At 41.8% G+C, this 22,294-nt stretch overlaps 1 protein-coding gene across 3 annotated transcripts in view; it reads left to right on the top strand.

Moving 5' to 3' along the window:
- Positions 1-11,103: 11,103 nt before the first annotated feature.
- The window catches only part of LOC134527753 (uncharacterized), a 200,937-nt gene continuing 189,746 nt past the window's right edge, over positions 11,104-22,294 (top strand). For 2 of the 3 annotated variants that reach the window (XM_063360682.1, XM_063360680.1), the window contains exon 1: positions 11,110-11,335. The gene's annotated coding sequence lies outside the window, so the exon portion shown is untranslated. Of the gene's footprint in view, positions 11,336-22,294 lie in introns of all 3 variants that reach the window. The other variant, XM_063360681.1, reaches the window with a different exon arrangement.

Below are 22,294 nucleotides of genomic sequence, written 5' to 3'. Positions count from 1 at the left end.
GCTCGAGAGAACTCCGAGACCTTCCCTCGTGCCAAGGCCAGATGCCAGTACCGAGCGACTCGCGGACCGGGGCGGATGTGTGTTCCATGGGGAGCCGTCAACATTTGTTCTAAACTGAGCAGTATTTCTGGTAATTATGAGTCATCGACCTATACCTTTTTTATTCTCTTTACGTAAACTCCGTAACCGTAACCCCAGTTCTTTTACCGTGCAGGGCCTAACCCAACCGCTTAACTTTAAACTCCCCGCAAGAGCCATCACGCGGGGTAGTTCACCTTGTGGTATGGGCCGACTCCCGCTACAAAAGAACTTTTACTTAATGTCGAGTGCACGGGCGCCGACGATAGCTACGTGTGAAAACTTTTCATCGAATTTAACTGTGAGCCGCGACTCACACAGGTGAACATGGACACCACCAAATTAGTAACTTTCGGGATTGGCCAACTCCAATCAACCCCCCCCTCCCCTCCAACCAAGGTGTACGTGAGGGCTTAAACTAGAAATAGTGCGTCAGAGCACTATTTTTAACCAAGCGTATTTTTGTAGGGTAATTCCTTGTGCGCCGTGAAAGTATAATGTAAGTGTAATTGTGACTGTAATTGTCCACCTGATTAAACGACCACTCCGCACACTTCGTGCGCGACGTGTAATCGACAGTATAAATCTCGATTTTGTGTTGGTTATTCTATTGAGTCTCCCTATCCCAGCTAGGAACCAGTGTATTATGCTGCACAGGGCCTGTGATATGAAACCAGCTAGGGACACCTCCAACCACAAGCTTGCCGACGGTCCTAGCAGGCCACGCAGGGGCAATGCACCCACGAAACCCATATTTGGTTAGACGCTGAGCTAACCTGGCGCCCTCCCGGAACAGAATTTTAATAAGAACCAGTTTCCTGCTAGGATACACACCCGGTCTCGAACACGAGAACCCGGATGGCAGCATTTGGTGCCCACTGCGTGGGGCGAAGAAAGGAAAATCAAGATTTCTTCACATTGGTTTTCCAAAAACTCTCAGGTAAAAAATGAAACATTTTGTTCCTCTCTCTCTCCATTTCATTTTATGTCAACACCAAACCACAGCGTGGATACAAGAAGGAAATCTTGCGCGAAAAAGGGGATTAAGGCTAGCCAGGCCGGCGCGACGAAGCAAGCGATTAAAGGAGCTCTAACACCCTTCCCCCCGCCGACCACTCCGGCGCAGCACGCGATGTAGACCAGCTACATAACCGTTCACACCCCTCCTTCGCAGCGGTAATTCTCTGCCTCCACTGTGTGCGGCTGTCCGGGCACTCTCGGCTGCCGCTATACATAGCTATTTGCATCCTTCCTTCGCAGCGGCTATTATCGGCCTTCCACTGTGTGCGGCTGTCCGGGCATCTGTCCAGCCGACGCAGCGTGACCCCGCGCGCAGAGCTACCTCTCACACACAGCGCCGCTAGTAAAAAAAAAAACCAACACAGCAGAACACACTCCACAACCAGAGCACCATGCAGGCTTAGACCACCGATGTCGTGTGTGTGCACTGCCTGTTACCCAGGGAGGCGGATCAACTGATGGAATCGAGTCCATGGTACAAGACCTGCCAATGCACGGCCCGCAGCAACGACCCGCCCGATTACTCAGAGTAAAGCCTTGGGAAGAACAGATACCGGGTGCGAACCATTGACAATTAACCTGGCAATGGCTACCAGGGAAATTCCAACCCACGGCCCATAAAATGGAAACTGTAACCAGCACCACCCTAGTGTACATCGACCAACCACATGCCCCGCATGTACACACGCCGCGCAAGGAAAATTACACACGTGGATACCCACACTTTTGACTGACCCGGACCTCGGGACGATCAACCGCCCCCAAGGCTACCAGGGAAAGCTCATGTTAGCCGAATTCGGTTTCCTCGGATACGAGGATCTGCGGAGCTTCTTAGAGATCTGCTAGGCGCGATTATCCCGTCGGGGTTACCAGCAGATGAGTGGTCCGGACGAGCCAACGAGCAACTACGGGTCATAGCCCGTCAATGGTGGGGCCTGTGGGGACAGTTTGGTATGCCATGGGACGAGTTCTCCACCGCACTCACCCGTCGTTTCGACACCGACCAGGCATTGGTTCACTGCACGTCGAAGTTCTATGGCAAGCGACAACGCGAAGTTGAGGCAGTTAAGCACTTAATCGCACAAAAGGTGCAACTCTTCAAGCTCGTTTCACCACACGTCTGGCCAACGGCCGCATTAACAACCGTGACAGCCTTGTTATGTACCGACCTCCAGCCGTTCATGCGTTGCTGTCGAGCCAACTCGGTCGAGGATTATGTACAACAGGCTATTGCGACAGAACAGAACCTGCAGGACCTCTGGCACCATGACACGCCGAATGCGAGTCTGGGGCATCCCAGCCTGATACTGATCCAGGGATCAACTCCAATGAACACATCAGAGGCAATCAGTACCCAACCACCAACACAATGGCGAGCCATCGAGAGCGCGCCAGCAACCCATGAACCAACAAGCCAGGAGCGGTCCGACAGAACACCACAATGGAGTGATGTGAGGTTGCCGCAGTGTCAATGGGGGTGCCCCAGCGGCACACGCCACTGGCACCAAGATTGCCCCCTGCCACACCACCAACAACCACCACCGAGTAACCCACCGGGAAATGCGAACCCAGAGGCGTGGCGCTAGAACCACCGCCTCCGGTTACAACGAAACACACCTTACCAGCAGAAGGAGACACACAACCGCGGCTAAACAAACTGACCCGTACATGGGACGGCCTCCTGCGCATCCCAGTGGAGGTCAACGGGCAACCTGCCGCCACCCTGGTGGACACCGGGGCGAGCTACATGTTCGTGGCCCCCCGCCTAGTGCCACCCAGGATGCTCCAACCACACCAGGCGAAGTTGCAGTTGGTGACCAGCATCCAGCCAGACGTGATTGTGGGACAGGCAGTACTCAAGGTAAGCCTTCGGGACTTCACCACCACTGTGACCGCCCTTGTTATTGAGGACATCCGCGAGAAGATAGTATTAGGCCAACCCTGGCTAACCGAACAGGATGCGGTGATTGAGAGGAAGTCCACAAGGGTACACATCGGCACCCAAGAACGTCTAGTGATCTACGCGATAGGTATTAATGCCCAAGGGGCCTAGAGAGGCCATGACCTTAGACCACGTGCATCACGATGTCCCACCCGGGTACCACACGGCAATAGATCGAGTCTTAGCAGAAAGGCAGGAAGTGTTCACTACGTCCGACCCGCTCAGGTGAACCACAGTTACAGAGCACCACATCCCGACCACAAATAACAATCCCATGCACGAGACCCCTCGGGGCTATGGTTTCCGCGAGCAGCGCGCCATCAGGTCGCAGAAATGCTCCGGGACGGGGGTCATCGAACCCTCGAATAGTCACTACAATGCTTGTGTCATTCTTACGCCGAAAAGGATGGCTCCTTGTGCTTCTGCGTTGACTTACGTCTGTTGAACGCGATAACGATCAGCTCTCCCCCACCCAAAATCAGCGTAGAAGCCGCTGTGGCCAGAAATGGACAGGCCAAGGTTTTCAGTACCCTCGATTTAAAGTCAGACTACTGGCAGGTGCCGATAAGGGCGGAGGACCGAGAGAAAACCACATTCACCATCCCCAACAGTCGGAAGTTTCAATTCCCGGCGATGCCATTCGGCTTGAAGTGCGCCCCAGCTACCTTTCAAGGGATGATGACGCGAGTGCTAGAAAGCTACGTCGACCAATTCGCACTAGCCTATCTCGACGACGTCATCGTCTTCTCAGAGACCTAGGAAGAACATGTCCGCAACCTGACTCTGGTCCTAGAATGCCCAGCCACACACCACTTGACAGTTACGCACCACAAGTGCCACCTGGGCACACAGAAGGTAGAATTCTTGGGCCATGTAGTGAGCGTCGCGGGAAACCGACCCCAACCGGGCCACCTAAGAAAGATCACGAAAGTCGAAACCCACGGACTCAGAAAGAGCTCCAGCGCTTTATCGGCCTGGTAAATTAGCTCCGGTGTTACATCCCAGATTTGTCGCAAATGATAGCCTCACTGACAGACCTTCTGTCACCCCAATCGCGGTTCAAGTGGGGCAGCTCCGCCCAACGCACCTTCGAGGAAGTCAAGACCGCCTTCACCCGGTGTCACACGATCGCGCAGGTAGATCCCGAGTGTCGCCTCTACTTGCAGACCGACGCAAGTGCCCTCGGGGCGGGTGCAGTGCTTTTCCACGTAGGCCCGAACGGTGACAGTGAATTCGTAGATTACGCTAGTGCGAAGCTCGGGTCGGCCGAGCGCCGATACCACAGTAACGAGCAGGAGTGCCTAGCAGTGGTCTGGGCCATGAAAAAGTACCAGCCCCACCTCGAAGGGAGGAACTTCACCTTGCAGACGGACAACCGGTGCCTCACATGGCTGCATACGATGCAGGGTAGAAAAGTAAAGCTGATCCGGTGGGCGCTGTTTCTACAATCATTCGATTTCGAGGTGGAACACATTCCCGGCACCGAGAATCAGCTGCCTGACTTGCTGTCACGAGAGCTTGACAAGCATACCGAACTAATGGAAGTGGATGATTGGGACGAGATGCTTCCCACGACACACCAAACAAGCAAAGATAAGCCGACTCAATATGCGCCCACATTACGGCCGATGCAGTTAACGACGAGGAGTTGCCCAACACCGCCGCCGACTTGTACCGGCGCGTGTGTCAGATGCAAAAGACGTCACCGGATGTCGACAGATGCCGCCAACAAATCACCGCAGACTATTACGGAACTTGGAGCATCCAAGATGGGATGGTGATGACACGGACCCATGGCGAGCGCTACGATTGGCAGACATACATCCCAGCGGAATCTCGAGAAGCGATGCTGAGATTTTTTCACGATCACGTTTTCGCTGGACACCCCAGGACGGATCAGACACGAGAAGTTTGCCGACACTACCACTGGCCTGGCATAACTCACGACATCCAGGAGTACATCCGAGAATGCGGAGTTTGCGAGGTGCGGAAGGCATGAAGACGAGACGGGGAGGAGCAGCAGCAGCCTATGGAACCCACCACTGCCTTCCAGACAATAGCATTGGATGTGATGGGCCCCTACCCCCACACCCCCTGAGGGAAATGCTTCTTACTCGTTGTGACCGACTTATTCACTCAGTGGACCGAGGCATATCCCTGTGACAACATCAAGACCTCCACGCTCGTCAGCATCCTGACGAGGGAATTCTTAGCATGCTGGGGCTATCCCAAGTCCATACTAACAGACAATGCCAGTCAGTTCCTGGGACGCCAGTGGAAGGCCTGTAGTAACGACCACAAGGTCAAACACCATACTACGCCCGCCTACCATCCAAGGGACAACCCGACCGAGTGGCGAAACCAGGAACTGAAGGCACAACTTAAAATCCATCTGGTGACGGACCACACGTAATGGGACTTGCACTTACCCAACGCGCTGTTTTGTGTACGAAGGCGCACAAACGCCACCACGGGCCTCACGCCAGCATAAATGGTGCAAGGACACAATCTGCCCCTGCCAGGCGAGTGGACCGCACACGGCACCCCCCACCCAATGGAAGACGCAGAAGACCACAACACTGAGCATGACTGGGCTCGATGGTGGCAGAGAATCTACGCCCATGAGATCACGCCTACGACTGACCATCCCCCACCTGCCGTGCGGGTAGGCGACCTAATGTTTGTTCGGGTACACCCACTCTCGAGTTCACCATGCAACTATTGCGCCAGACTAACCCCACGGTGGAGCAGTCCTTACCCCGTATGCCAACGGCTAGGGAGGACCACTTACCTGGTGCACACCGGTGGGAGGCAGGACATGAAGGTGCACTGAGATGACCTGCGCCTCGCCCCCCTTCCAGGGGAGAGTATACCCGGAGAAGAGACCATGCTGATGCCTGACCCAGAAGGGACAATAGAAGAAGGCACCCCTCCTGAGACCACCCCAGCACGATGCCGGACCGAACATGGACGACCACACACGCTCGTGCTCACGAACATGACGAGCACAATGGCAAGGGCTGGAAACCACGAGTCCCCAGGACACCACCCCCTGAGGACGAGTCCGGGGATGTCATTAGGGTCCAACCGCTCCGGCACAAACAACCACCACGACATCTTGAGGGATATGTCCTAAATACCCCTCACAGGGGAACACCGAGCAACCTGGTGCCTGACTGTACAGGCGACCAGGAGATAGAACCGCGGGATGAGTCCCAGGACCCCATCATCGAGTGGCCCGCCGACTCGGACACCGATGAACCTACAACACAACCGGAACCACGGGGAGACAGACTGTGGGTACTCTCAATCACCTAGCTTTTCCACAGTCCCGGCACAACAGCAGAAGCCGACAACGCTGACACAACCCTCGTGGTGACGGAACCTGACGATGAGGACGAGGTGGCCTCTAATCCAAACCTGCTCGGCATACCGGAATGGGAGAGCAGGCTGTACCAATCCACGCCATACTTAGCACCGGAGGGCAAGAGACCATGCGTACCTGAATCTCACATCGGACCTCCTAACCCGGGAGATGACCTTGGTGGCCGACCCCGAAGGGCCCACAAACCACCAAGATACCTGGCCGACTACGACCGGGGGAAGGCACCGAGGGATCACACCAACAGACCACAACCAGGGTGTTCAATGTGGGACGACCTGGGGCCGAAGCGTAGAGCATACCAGTTACAGCCTCCATGTACACCGCCGGGTTGGAGCTGCTGCTGAAGCTAGGGGTGCCCCCTCGTGGCGAGGCCACTAGCAGCGCAAGGTTGGGCTTTACGAGGGAGGGGGGATTTACATCGTCCAGCCGGAGGCCACCTAAAGCCTGGGCTGCACCCGACAGTATCCGACCCCGCTAACGGAACGCACCCCTAGCCATGGCCCACCCTAGTCAAGCGAGCCTCCGATACCAAGGTAGAACCAAGGGCCATGTCTAATTAATAAAACACTACGACCCTCGTTCATTAAAAATCTAACATTATTTAAGGGTATCTTCAATATTAATTAAAAACCCCGCCCAGGAAAAGTGCGATGCAGGAGTGCCAGAGTCACTCATGTGTGAACTTGCCATAACAAGTTTGTGTCTCCTTTGCAGCCTTCAGCCTTAATTAATTATAGTGTTGTGTTAATGTAAATATTACTTCCCCGTTTTTTATGTGTAACTAGCCACTGGAGCGGTCAGCAAGCGACGAACAGTCTGTGATGTGACTCTGAACATTGAAACTTAATTTACACAAATTAATTAACCATAATTATTAAAGACCATCTGCCTATCAGATTAATTAAGAATAACTATTTTATGAATTTAGAGCTGCTCTCAGCTTATTATTATTAAAATAAATTCCGAATAACAGAAGTTTAGCAACTTTGGCTCGAGAGAACTCCGAGACCTTCCCTCGTGCCAAGGCCAGACGTCAGTACTGATTGACTCGCAGACCGGGGTGGATGTGTGTTCCATGGGGAGCCATCAACATTTGTTGTAAACTGAGTAGTATTTCTGGTAATTATAAGTAATCGACCTAAACCTGTTTTATTCTCTTTACATAAACTCCGTAACCGTAACCCCGGTTCTTTTACGGTGCAGGGATAACCCAACCCCTTAACTTTAAACTACCCGCACGAGCCATCACGCGGGGTAGTTCACCTTGTGGTATGGGCCGACTCCCGCTACAAAAGAACTTTTACTTAATGTCGAGTGCACGGGCGCCGACGATAGCTACGTGTGAAAACTTTTCATCGAATTTAACTGTGAGCCGCGACTCACACAGGTGAACATGGACACCACCAAATTAGTAACTTTCGGGATTGGCCAACTCCAATCAATCCCCCCCCCCCCGTACAACCAGGGTGTACGTGAGGGCTTAAACTAGAAATAGTGCATCAGAGCACTATTTTTAACCAAGCGTATTTTTGTAGGGTAATTCCTTGTGCGCCGTGCAAGTATAATGTAAGTGTAATTGCGACTGTAATTGTCCACCTGATTAAACGACCACTCCGCACACTCCGTGCACGACGTGTCATCGACAGTGTAAATCTCGAGTTCGTGTTTGTTATTGTATTGAGTCTCCCTATCCCAGCTAGGAACCAGTGTATTATGCTGCAGAGGGCCTGTGATATGATAGGCCTACCAGCTAGGGACCCCTCCAACCATGAGCTTCGCCGACGGTCCTAGCAGGCCACGCAGGGGCAACACACCCACGACACCCAAATTTGGTTAGACGTTGAGCTAACCTGGCACCCTCCCGGGACACAATTTTAATAAGAACCAGTTTCCCGCTAGGATACACGGCCGTTTTCGAACATGAGAACCCGAACGGCGACAGTCTATATAAGTCTTTTACTCTAGTCCTGATCCAATCAAAAAGTGACAAATTTTTTGCAATTTTTAGTGTGAAAAATGTATTATGTTATACAGAAACTATGTAATAGGACTTATCATAAAACACAACAAATATGTATAATATTTATACACAGTGGCAATTTCCATATCTTTTAGTACAGTAGATAAAACATTAATTAACGAAAAGTTGCAAATATAACATAAGTAAAAAATATTTAAGAAATTGTTAGACACTGACAATTACAGAAAAAAAGTAATATTCTTAAACTTTATATTGTCGTTTATTTATAATCTATTTCTTATCACGAACACACGAATTTTAGCGAACTTTCAATATTAGAATGACACTCGTGTGGTAATTTTTAAATGCAGTAAATTGGACATATTCTTAAACCCATCGCATATGATTTTATATAAATAATGTTCTTGTTTCCTTTAGGAATAAATTAAATTTCAATCAAATAACCTACGACTCGGTGATAGTCCTACATACAGCATCATATCGCATACTGTTATATGAATATACCATAGGTACATTACATAACAAGGTTGCCGTCGTCCGGGGTCTCGGGCTCGAGTCCCGGTGTGGCTCCTAGTGGGAAAAGGCGGTTCTTGATCTGTGTTGTCCGGGTGGGCGCCAGACTAGCTCGTTTCTAGTCGTGAATTTGGGGTCGTGGATGTATGTGCCCCTGCGTGGCCCACTAGGGCCGGCGGCGGTGTTGCGTGAGATGATTTTAAATAAGAGGCGTGGAGTTGAGGTGGTGGTGTCGTACCTTTTATTCAGAGGAGCGAGTCGTACACAATACAACACTCTACAGAGGTCCCCGGGGGGTTGTTACTTGTTATTCCGTGGCGCCGTATTGTTTGTGTTCCGCGTTACGTGGCCTCGGATGCTGTTATGTCTCAGACGTCTCACTGGGTACGCAGGTAACGTAATTTCGTAACACAAAGGCGGGACACAAAATACGCTGAATTAAGGGGGCGCGTACAGGTTACGTGGCACTCGTTACTCGGGTAATGTAAGTTAGCAATACAAAACACGGGATACAAAAATACACTGGATTAAGGGGGCGCGCACAAGTTACGTGGCACTCGTTACTCGGGTAACGTAAGTTAGCAATACAAAAATACACTGGATTAAGGGGGCGCGCACAAGTTACGTGGCACTCGTTACTCGGGTAACGTAAGTTAGCAGTACAAAATACGGGATACCAAAATACACTGAATTAAGGGGCGGGCGATTGGAGACGGCCAATCCCGTATGCAAATGTCTCGGCGCGGGTGTTGTGCCCACTGTGGTGAAACACGCACCGCAATTAAGTTTGTCCAAGTTCCCTTGCGGGTTTGTGGTCAGCGCCGTGCGCGTGACCTTAAATAAAGTTCTGTACGTTGCGGGAGACGGCCCGTGCCGTATGCTGAAGAGCAGCCCCGTTGACCAAGTGTGGTGCGGGGTGTCCTTAAGTTGATGCGGCCGGATTAGGTCCTGAACCGAAAAAAGGGACCGGGTACTCACGGAGAGGTTAAGTAATAAAGGGGGTTTTGTTAATTAGTGACTATATTTACCGGACGTTACTTTCAATGTAGACAAAGGATGTTGCCTCTCCGTGGGACGTAGGTCCGCCCCGGTCCATGAGCTGCGCTGAACTGCCGAACTGGCATGGCGTCCGAGGGAGGCTCGGCCTCTCTCGCGCCAGGCGTGACCTCATTACGCTAGACTCCAAACGGGTGTGTCTGGAAGAGATTTTATTGTCGCTAAAATCCTAATTTAATGTTTTAGGAGGAATGGGTACGGTTCTTCTCTTGTCTACTCAGGTTTCCGCGGCTTTGTCTTTCATTGCTGTTCGGGTCGCCTGACTCGGGTGGGCCATGGCCAGGGGTGTGTTCCGTTAGCGGGAGCGTATACTGGCGGGTGCAGGTCGGGCTCTGGGGTGGTCGTCGGCCAGACGACGTCAAGGTGAATAAGATTTTGCTAGTTACATGTAGCTAACCAAATATAACGAGCCATCTGCACTATTTTACAGAATTGTTATGTGGCTAACCTAACTTAACCAATCGTCCACACGATTTTAAAGTATTTCATAACCACAACTGAGCCTCCATTTTCCTATTATCGAATAAGTTCCTAAGAACAACAAACTGTAAAATTTCTATCGGAATTATTATTCCGCCCGCAAAGGAGTCGGCGAAATAATTCGACGGTTTGTGATATCATTCCGAAATTTAATTCCACTAGCGTGTGTTTGAGATTATTCAGTCAACGTCAAAAACAGGCCCCCAGTACATCGGGAATGGTATTTTTCATTTATTTTTATTATTGCAGGGTGACCTGGGTGTGGAGGTATTAGCTGTTTAGGTACTTAAAAAAATTAAATGAGGCAAAGAGTTTTCTCCGGGTACTGCTGTTTCCCACACCTGAACATTCTGTTCGTTCATCTCATAACATTTCATAGTCTCTGATGTTCAGCATAAATTACATTACTTATATAATTGTGTTGTGTGTGGCCACGTAAACATGGAAAATGTCAGTCTTTTTTTTTTTTTTTTATGTTACTTGATGTATGTTACATGGATTAGTCGGGCCTGTAAATCAAATGTTTGAAGGCACTGAAGTTATTGACTATAAAAATTCTTACTGCGCAACTCTTTCGAACACTCTACTGATATATTCACTTAACGTCTGAATCGCTTTGGCGCGCTATGAACGGTGGGTAAAAGGAAACTTCACCAGCGGGAAAACAGGCGCGCTATTGTACACCGGTCAGACGTGTTGGCGCGCTAGCCAAGTAAGTTCTATTACTGCGGGAGCTGTGGCGTACTTGTGTCATTTCTCGTCAAGTTCTAAGTAAACATACTGAAACCTGACTTAATTTTTTGACGTTTTGATTTCGTTTCAGCTTGTGCATTTTTTTTTTGTTTTCTTTCTGCTGTATCTTATATTTGGAACAATGAAGGTGAGAATTGGCTTCTGTTGCTAAGTTGTGTAATGATTTTATCGTATGTAATAGACCTTTTTATGTTTACATTTCAACCATATTTGAATAGTTGGTTTTGATTATGTAGACTTATTTGTACTTCGACATCTGACCTGAAACGTGCAACTTCAAAAGTAACTCTTGGTTATATAAATTGTTATAGGACCTTTTTATTATTAGAACACCTTTAAGGTCTGGTTGATTTTTAGATTGATTTTACTGATAGGTACCTGTTCTGTTGGGTTTTTTAATATTTTATACCTGATAAAATGTTAAAAACATATAGACCTGTTTTTTTTTGCATAGTTCTGTTGCCTTTTTAAGTCTTGCAGAGGTTTAAATTTAGTATTAAAATGCTTGCTTTCTTGAAAATAATTATGATACATCCCATGCGGATATGTTTTTATTTATAATTAGCTAAAAGTTTAGTATCAAAAAACAAAACAACTCATGGTCTCTTTGATCCCGGTTTTCCCCTGCGACAAGAACTTCACGTCCTGAAAGGTTTTTGCAGCTTGCATCACGCCGTAATGTGTTCGAGAATTTAGCATTTATCATTAATTAATTTACCTTGTGTTGATTCAATATCAGAATTCTAGGTATTTGAATATGCAATTGGTCAATTTGGTGTATTATTATTTGTTAGTTTGTAAAATGTCAGTTTGCTAATTTGTGACTGACGAGTTAGCATAGGCAGTGATGAATTAACATTTCCAGTTTATTTTTTCTATATGTGGGGAATCACACCTTTATCGTCTTTCGCTTAGTTTCTGTTTCTTTGTCTGTTCGCAATTAATTTAAATGGTGGTACCTTATGGATTTTAGATTATTTTGGAACTGACGGTTTAAATTTGTAACAAAACTTTACCTACAAATTAACAAACCGACAGACACATCGTTGCGTAATGTTTATCAAATTTATATATTCTAAAAAAAATTGTACATAACTTTTGTTGCTATTATGCACCATTTGGTCCAGTATGTTATGTCATTCTAATGTTTGAAACTAGAAAATTATTGGTGCAGTTTCCAAGTCAATATCCACCAAAAGTCCGAACATGTGATTGAAAGCATCAGTGGCTGCCCTAGACTTTGTGGGATCTTACAAGAGGCCATACTGCAGGGGAATATGATGTGTACGGGCTTCGGGGCCCCTCACTTTGAAAATTTGAAGAAGGAGAAAGGCTTTAAAACTTATTTTGAAGCCAATCTGGAGCTTTAATTTCGACCATTGTTTTGCTGATTTATTTTTAAAAAAATATTATTATTGTTAAAATTTAAAAAAAAAACACTCAGGTTATATGATGAACTAACTCATGTACCTACCCACTAAGAAAGTCTACAGGCATAGCACATTCGCACTGCTTGTTAATACAGACAAACTCTCTATTTTATTATTATATATTTACTCAAACATAACACAGAGAAAGTATTACAATGTGAATTAATGTATTCTTAACTTGATTCGAAACTGAAATGTTAACCGTCTCACACGACTACAGTAAAGAAGAAATAAAATGGAAGATTTAATTATGCTGCAAATAGAGTTTCACAATCGTAACAAACACGGCAGCAAACATCTGCAAACAATTTTATAGTTTTTTGATTTTATACTGTATTCTTTAGGCAGAGTACACAAGTTATCCACACGGAATATTGAAGGTTTGATCATTGCTTAACATATTTATATTAAAAAATAATAGTAATTTTGAAATATCGGTCTGAAATGTTCCTCCTACCCACTTAGAGAATTAATGTAACAAATTTCATGAATATTGGCTTTAACCGTATCCATGCTACGCGAACGATAGACAAAAAAACTTTCTTTTATTATTATATACTATAGCCGATGTAACCTGCTTCGGAAGTCTACATGCAGAACAATCTCGCACTGCTCGTTATAAAAAGTGTCTCCTATAACTCAACGTCAGCAGAGAACAGTTGATGTCAATTAATCACGGTTCTGAATTAAAAAAATTAAAAAGTATTATAGTTTTTAAGTCATAGGCAATTTTTTTCAAATGTTTTTGATTTCCCATTCTGCATCAATGATTAGCTACTGTGAGTAAAATGTTTTCCTAAGCAATCATAAATAACCTTGCTATTGATAATAAATCAAAATTTAATGGAACATGCTATACTTTCGTGGAAAAACGGGGGGGGGGGGGGGGGGAAATTTTTTGCACGACTTATGCGGGAACAATTTTTTATCGGTTAACTTTGATTTCTCATTGTAAATAGATTTACTTCGCTAACTTAGCAAGTTATTTGCATTAATTAACCATATTTTAAAATAATTTGGTAGTTAGGCCAGTATTTGTTTTTCTTCTGTATGACTATGTATTTAGATAAATTAATTTCATATAAATGTTTTGCCTCATGACTTCCAAATAATTTTTTCCTTATAAAAGTATAGAATGTTTGATTTGATTTGATTTATACTACTATGCCAGATTCCATTTATTAATTTACAAAAAAAAAATTAAAATCAGAGATTACTTTGTTTTGGCCTTAACCCGATGTAAACAATTTAAGAGATGAAATTTAAAAAAAAAGTCATTAGAAGTGCGACTTTAGATCCTAAGACTCTATTCACATGATTTCAGCTAGTGAATCCCTAAAAAAAAGAGAAGGGGGATAACACGTAACATATTTCCTGTGAAGCAAAAACAAACAAACAAACAAAACTGATTGATTGAAAGTAACGTGAATGTACTTAATTTACGTTTGAATATCTCTGTTTTCCATTCAAAAATTTATATAAAAAGGTATAATTTATATTTTTTAACCATTTTAATTTCAAAAGGTCAGATTTTGCTTATACATTAAGTGAAAGTTTCAAGACGTTTTAATTGTAAGATTCCCTGATACGCTTTACTATAGAATAAAATGTTTAAAGAAGACGCTTTTCGAAAAATATTTTTAAAATTCAAAAAAAATATTGAGGAATAAAGTTAGAAATACGGAACAGACTTCGTTTTATTCACTGTGTCGAGGTATACATAATGGAATGAATATCGTCATTCCCATATGATCAAAAGCGAAGCTAATTGGGGAAATGTCAAAAACAGCTAAAACATCAAATAAATAAATAATTGTATTTTTTTAACTCCTTCTCATCTATATATTTTACTAGTGACCCACCCCGGCTTCGCACGGGTGCAATGCTGATACTAAATATACTACAGAATGTCTTTATATACCGGCCCCCCGGCCGGTACCGCCAAAACCGCTATGTCCCTGCATTTTAAATCTGTAATATCTTAAAAAAATTTCATTTAAATTGCATGCTGTAAAGGGCCATATTGATCTTTATTAAATGCACAGTGTATTTAAGGTACTTAATTGGATAAGGATTAATGCTCTATTGCTTAAAATCGCTTCGTAAATAAGCCATTATTTCTCGTAAAAAGTAAAGGATAAACAATATGGTTATTATGGGTTATCCCTAAGAGATAGACATATACCATCGCGGACTTTTTTGTATAACTTTTTAAGGTGTACAATACTGTAGTATATTATTTTGATCTATCTCGTAGGGTTCAGCCAGCGTTTGCAATGTAAGCGCAAAAAAATATGTTTATTTAAGAAATCAAATTATAAACCTCTAAAATTATCAGTGTTTCTCTACTAAATTATGCATGTATTATACATATTAACCTTCCTCTTGAATCACTCTATCTATGAAAAAAAACGCATCAAAATCCGTTGCGTAGTTTTAAATGTCTAAGCATACATAGGGACAGACAGACAGCGGGAAGCGACTTTGTTTTATACTATGTAGTGATTTATCACTCTAGAAGTAGTTCAGCAATTTGTGAAAAACCATGGTAACGACTGTAATAGGAGGTCTTTATTCCAAGTCCACCGAAAATCGTAGGCCCGCCCAAGGAAGAAAGAAAAAGTAAAAGGAGGGGGATTTAGGTACCCCGTACCCCCTGTCAAAGGTTACACTACATTAAAGAAAATGTGAGACTTTTTAAATGATGTTTCAGCCATGATTAATATTTTGACAGGTTAATGTTGTGATGTAACGTACAAAATAAACTCCGATTCATGTATCACCGACCTAGCTTATCGTGCATCATTAAATATTTCTTTAATTTCGTAAGAATATTCATTTGCCAGAGTCTAAATGTTCGCTGAAGTTACTGTCAAAAATGTCTTGCCTTATCTTGAACAGAGTATGGTCGAGGACTCCGCGAGTTGAATTGTATATATTTTTAAAAATGCTATAACTTCTAGTAGTTACACATTATTGGGGTTTTTGTTAAAATGTAAAGTAAGGTTAGTTTACGATGGAGTACTTAAGAATTGACAGTAAGTATCTCTTGTCCTTAGGTCCAGCCTCATAAAGCAATTTGATATTTTTGTCATTTTTTAAAGAGTTATTTCTAAAATTTTAACTCCATACCTCCATCGCATTTGTTGTTCTGTCACAAAGGTTTTCAACGTATATTAACTTACTGTTACATAGTGGGCTTAAGATGTCGCGTAAGTCTTAGTCATTATTATCACTTGCGCGAACTTTTTCACCTATTATGGGTACGTATTACTTTAGGTGAATATCTGTATATTTGTGATGGAAAAACAAAGGCAAGGGATGTATCGAGTAAATTTTTTTAAAATAGTACTTAAATAAAAGAAATGGCGAAAATGAAAAATAATCAACATGATGTGTGAGTCTCAGTTCAGGGCGCCTTTTTCATACTCCATCCATGCTTGAACTGGTAGAGAAGATATATATGCATAACATTCAACTGCATCCCTAGTCGTACCAAATTGGATTTTATGTTTGTAACAGTTTAAGCAAAGTAAAGATACAGCAAATTATCAATATAGATGTTTATGTTATCCCCATAAAAATACATGATGAAAGTTGCGTTGGCTTCCAAGATATTCTCTTTTCCTGCAGCTGGATCTTTGAAAATTTGAACACTTTCATTGTGGAATGCATGACTCTCAGGTGTGCTACAAAACTTCATTTACCCCTGTAAAAGAGAGTAGAGATGGTATCGCAGCCACATATCGCACGAATAAAGGGAATGTGTTACACATTATTTTCACATGTGAAAGATTTCTTGGAGTACAACGCATCTGATGCCTTGTAACTCCTTCCAAATTTGCAAAAGAACACTTTGTCTGGTCCTAAGTCGTCACCAAAACTAAAAGGTAAATATCTTCTCCAATAATAACAACAGAATCGTGTACAAAAATACAACTTAATGGCAGTTACCCCATTAAAACATCTGCATCTTCTGTAGCCTGCTTGGTGACCATTTGTGTTTGCTGAAATTCATTATGAAGCAATAAGATAAATTATGAGTTTTTTCTATAACAATCTCTCTTTTAGCATCTGCAGAAACAATGTACCTTCAAAGAGAGTGTCTGCACAAGCCTTTCAGGGTGTTTTGTGCGTCGTTTATTTATTCAGTGGGGTAATAATCAACTATACCACAGCATTTTGATCACGATATCGCTGTACATAGACGACATATTCTTTAAAAATAACAGGGAAAAAAACATTATCTGCGATTCCAGTGAACTTTGTGCTAAGAAGGTAGCCTATATCTACTACACAAACCTTGCTCTTTTCCATTTCTGTCACTTAGCAAGGGTGTGAAAGCAGAGTAAAATGAGGACTTTGTCCCTTTGCGAGTGCCTTCTTCTGAGAAAAGTGACAATGGAAAGGGAGCAAGTTCGTACTGGAAGTATTTTTTTTAGATCATCTTCAGACTGTTGAAAGTTGATCATGCTGTGGAAAATCATGAGGGGATCCAAAGCTACTTTTCCTATGCTCGTGTAGATGTGGTTAGTGACTGTTGTCAGAGAAAGTACTGCATCTTTACAGCTGAAATGTACGTTTTCGAAATTGCTGTTCACAATACCTCTCATTCTTCTAGAATCTAACTCCTATGAGAGGTAGCCATTGGCGTCTTCAGTTCCAAACACTCCATTACTTATTGATATTAGGTAGGTAGCTAAGAGTCGGAAAATGATTGTGACTGGAAAACCATTCATTTAGTTTATTAACATCACTACCATCCTGCCAATACGGGAACATTTCATGTCAACATGTTGACACATTCTGTATTGTGTCTAACCCTAGAGTCCAGCGATTGAGCACATTGTCCGTAATACCTCTTCCACGAGTCAACCCATTAGAACTCTTCATTATTTTCATGAGGGTCTGCTCAATATTCATATCCGACCATACCCCGGACCAAAATTTATCTGAGCAACTGATTTTGAAGTAGCCATCAGTGGTGAATTTTTGAAATTCAATGGGATCCATTTTATCTTTAAGAGCTTGCATATATTGGCGTAGTGAAAGTGACCACTCGCATGAATATAAGGAAAAAAAAAAATTCGGCTGTACTACCAGTTTTCTCAAATCCTTCTATAATACTGCATTAATCTTTGAAATAACACTCAGGAAATGTGGATCGTCGGGAGTGGACAGTAGAGCATGATTTTAATATTTTCTTATCTTCTTATCGCTCCAAAAATGGGTTGTTAAAATCCATAAAATCTATTATCACTGCTGTATGACATACCAATTACAAATTGCATTATACCATTGGCATTGCACGAATTACTCCTCACGCATGAGTAAACCGTTCATAGAAGCAATAGTAAAGCGTCGTGCAGTTCTCGCAACAAATAATAAGGAATATTAAGGCTTAATGTAGCTCTCTCTGAATAACAAACACACCCTACGGCATGGCTGCTGTGTGCGCCGTTAGGAAGAAAGGAGAAGCAACGGTCGGTTCTGCCTGACTGTGCGTGCAGTTCACCTAGACGATACAGCATCGCACAACGTATTTGCATCACGAGCACAATGAGAGATAGCACGGTGTATAGCACAGGTAAATATAAAATACATTATGTATTCAAAAGGTTAATACCTACATTCAGGAAATCATTTACTAAACATTTCGGTAAAGTTTGATATTTGCAGTTTCCAGCCCAATTTTACTAAAATTGTTATTTAAACATTTATGGGAAACTATTGCGAGTAGTTAATATTTTGTATGAATAATATATGAATATTTGACCCTAAACTGCACAGAAAATTAGTTATTCACGTGAACCAGTAACCTTTTTTTCTTTGCATTTGTTTTTGACAATTTTTATCTTTTTCACGGTCCTGTATCTCAATAACTATTCAGAATTCTCAACATTTTGTGGTAATAGTACCTATTTGCCTAAAATGCACTGGAATCGAGTTACTGAGACAAAACTGAAAAAAAAAGTGTCTTTACTTAGAGGTTTTTTTCAAGATGGCGGAACCAGCAAAAGTGGGGGAAGGTAAAACTTGGATTTTACGAAGGGGTCAGTACATACAATATATCTGAAAATCAAAATTACTCCACCTTTTTCAAACCACCCCCATTTTTTGAGCTATTTCTACTGGACTATTAGAAATTTAAAAGTTCGTAAAATCAATTTCACTAAATTATTTTCAAGAAAAATATGTAAAATAAAATATATTTATGAGTTTATAAGAAATTTTCATCTAATAAATACCACATATGAAAATCGTAATTTACGAAACAAAGATAGAAACTTGAATACAGGTAGTTAGTCATAAATTCTCGTGGCCATAATTGAGAGTAAAATTTTTTTATGTTTTTCAGATAGAAATTATGTCAAAGTTAAGTTTATATGTGAAAAAATAAATAAATGATAACAATTTTTGGCTGGCTAGTTCCCAATATAGAGGCCACAAACTAGCTACGTCCGAGTTGATCCACCTAGTATGCCACGAGGGCAAGTGAAGTACACTGGGTCACAAGGGCATAGCTGTGTGCACTTGAGCTCGGACACGGCCTCATGCTAGAGCTACAATAGCGCGGCGGGCGCGAAGCGATGGACGCCAACTTTTTCCAACCAATCATGTTCGATACATCTGTGACGTCAGCGCGACATATATGGCGAATGCGACTGGCTTCACGATTAAAAAAAAATTGCATTTTCATCGCGTTGCTGACGGTTGCTGAAATGAGCTTCAGAATTTTGTTTTAGAAAGATGGTCACACTGCTGCATTAGCAATACTACTATAATTAATGAAGTTTTATAATTTTTTTTAAAACTTATCGGTGATCTCTTTGAATTCTCTTCACGCACAATGGTATTTCCGATTGAGTGTTAGATTAAATTAAACATATATATCTCAAACGTGTTTTAGGTAGATTTCGAAGAAATACCATCTATTGTAGCCGTTACCATTGTGCGACTCCCGGAAAATTTTTATAAAGTGTTTTTTATTTCATGCTTCATAGACACCAAAACCGTCGTCAACTCTTAAGTGTGTGTAGGTGTGTGTGTGTGTGTATCACATTTTTGTAAACACGATAACTGCAGTAATTTTTTCTCAAATCTCTTCCAAACTAATACATAAAATCTAGTAGTGGAGTATCTCTGTCCAGTTCGTTAATGGGCAATATCAGACCAAATGGGCAGAAATGGGTAAAGTGTTTTGAAAAACAGAGTAATCGCTATAACGCCCATAATATGATGAATATCACGTCCGATTGAACGTATTATAACTCCTAAGAGAATACCAAAAACTTTTGTCTAAAAACCTTTTTGATACGACAAACCATAACTGCAACGGGTGGAAAAAACTAGGGTTGGAGGACAAAAAAAAAATCATAACTCTGTTCGTAGCCACACCATCGAATTTTTTCAAAGTATTCGTAAATTTTATAATTTTTATCCAAAACTTTTATCTGGAACAATTTTTGATAAGACGAACCATTGCGGCAAGGGGTTGAAAAATATGGGGTAGAAATTTAAAAAAATCATAAAATCCGTCCCTTGTTCATTATTAAATTAATTTCTTTTTATTATTAATCCTAAAAATATGATCTACAACTTTCGCCAGAAATTATTTTTATATGACCAACCATGACTGCAAGGGGTGAAAAAAAACAGGGGTTGAAAGACAAACGAATTCATAACTTCCTTAATATGAACACTATTAAATCCGTTCAAAATTTTTGTAAAGCGTATAAATAGTATCCAAAAATTTCATTTGAAACCATTTTTTATACGAACCACCCTAACTGGAAGGGGTGGAAAAAACAAGGGTTGGAAGAAAAATTCAAGACTCCCTTAATAAGGACACAATCGAATCCGTTTGGATTGTTTGTATAATTGTGATAATTTTTATCTAAAACTTTACTCTGAAACAATTCTAATAAGATGAGAAATTTCTGCAGGAGTTTACAGAAAAAAAAGTAGAATGTAAAAAAAATCCATTATTTCCGTATCATGTACATTATCTAATTCTTTTTCATTTATTGTAAAACCTGGAATTATTATCTAAAACATTTGTCTGAAATAATTTTTTATATTACCTACAATGACTGCAATGGAGAAAAAAACAGGAGTTGAATGACAAAATATTTTTAACTCCCTTCGTAGGCACACTGTAGAATCAGTTCATAGTGTTTGTAAATCATATAATTTTCATCTAAAAATTTTGTCTGAAACAATTTTTGATAATACAAACCATTTATGCATTGGGCTAAAAAAAAACCTGAGGTTGGAATAAGAATGTATTTACACTGTCGAATCCATTCTTATTTTTGTTTAACTTTCTAAATATTGTATAAAACTATTGTTAAAATTAATTATTATCCAACCAAACATTTCTGCAAGGGGTGGAAATAACAAGGTTTGAAAGTTAAAAATAATCAGTATTTTTTTAAATAGATATACTATAAAATCCGTTATAATTTATTGTATAAATCCTACTCCTCATATAAAACTTTGGCTGAAACAATTTTTGATGACACGAATTATCACCATAAAAACAGGGGTTAAAATTTAAAAAAATTTAAAACTTTCTTAGTACCAAATTCGTTCGAATTAAATTAAAACCATCTTAATATAATCTTAAAACTTGGTGAAAAGCTATATATATATATATATATATATATATATATATATATATATATATATATATATATATATATATATATATATATATATATGTTACCTTAATTGGCATATTATATGACATTTTTTCTAAGTTATTCAATGCTGGATACATTAAGTTAAAACTATTCGTAATATTTTCGCTGCATAGAAAATAAGCAAAGATTTAATCAATCATTTTGTAATATTGGAGAACATAAATATGTTATGTACATTAAGTTCTTTAAATGTTTCAGAACGTTATAGATATTTTCAAAATATTTCCAGAAGAACTAGGTATTTAGAAATGTATCTACGCCTGTAGGCTGTGCAAAAAGGGATTTTTAATAAAATAAAAACCTGCACGCATCGATGGCTGTCGTACACTGTAATTTTGTTTTTGTGATTGGAAATAAATTATTAATGTAAACTTACAGGTATTTTTTGATTTGTTCATTTACATGAAAACAACTGTATCACTACAAAATAGTGTTCGTAGTAATACTGGGTTTGGATTCTTACCCGGGCATTTATACTTTGTTTTGTCCCAGTACCTCACATAGTTAAAGTTATTTGTAAACCGTTCTCTGAATAGCTTTCCAGGATTAACTGCGCACATAATAAGCGCAATAAAACAAAATAAAGGCCAATGATGAATTTATATTATCTTTTCCATGGTTTAAATAATTATGCACCCATTTTCGTAATAAATACTCAGAATTATCTCGAAAAAAGTACTTCATATATAAAAAATAACCATAGCCATGTGCTGTACAAAGTTACAATAATTTTCTTCTAGTATTACTAATTATTTCTTGGCAACTGGTTTCCAAAAGAAATATTTTGCTGTAAAATTACAGAAAATGTTGTTCTGTGTATGTTTGGTGTGTTTGTAATATAAGAAACATGAAATTTAGGTTTGTTTGTTACGACGTGATGCGTAGATGGGGATTCGACAGCAAAATATCGCGTCATTGCGAACATAGGTTCTCACCCTCGCCCTCACAACC

This window comes from Bacillus rossius, chromosome 1 (genome assembly GCF_032445375.1).
Source record: "Bacillus rossius redtenbacheri isolate Brsri chromosome 1, Brsri_v3, whole genome shotgun sequence".
Taxonomy (NCBI): Eukaryota; Metazoa; Arthropoda; class Insecta; order Phasmatodea; family Bacillidae; genus Bacillus; species Bacillus rossius.
This window is presented reverse-complemented; position numbering and strand designations above follow the sequence as displayed.